The sequence below is a fragment of the Apteryx mantelli genome, chromosome 2, assembly GCF_036417845.1.
Source record: "Apteryx mantelli isolate bAptMan1 chromosome 2, bAptMan1.hap1, whole genome shotgun sequence".
In the NCBI taxonomy this organism is placed as follows: Eukaryota; Metazoa; Chordata; class Aves; order Apterygiformes; family Apterygidae; genus Apteryx; species Apteryx mantelli.
In genome coordinates, this window is record NC_089979.1 from 169843948 (window position 1) to 169844324 (window position 377).

Genomic DNA, 377 nt, shown 5'->3' on the forward strand with positions numbered 1-377 from the left:
CGCTTGGAAAGGAAATACTCTCTCCTCCAAATTGTAGGTATAGGAGTATCCAAAAAAAAAAAATCTACCTGCATCTGAAATCTCAGCATTTTAAGCAAACCCCCCTGTTCACCAGGACTGCAGTTAGAGCGGCCGAGCTGTGCTGACGTACCGCCATGCAACAGCGACACAGAAAATAACCACAGAGCCCGAGGATGGGAGACGATCAAAAATGCCTGGAGAAGCTGTAGCCAAACCCGCAAAAGGAAGCGAGAACCGGAGGGAGAACGAAGACGCAGCAGAGGCAGCGCAGTTGCTTCCAAACCATCCACCTGAGATACAAACCCGGGAAAGCACACGCCGAGCGCTTGGTCAACACAAACACAAGCGTGACCGGG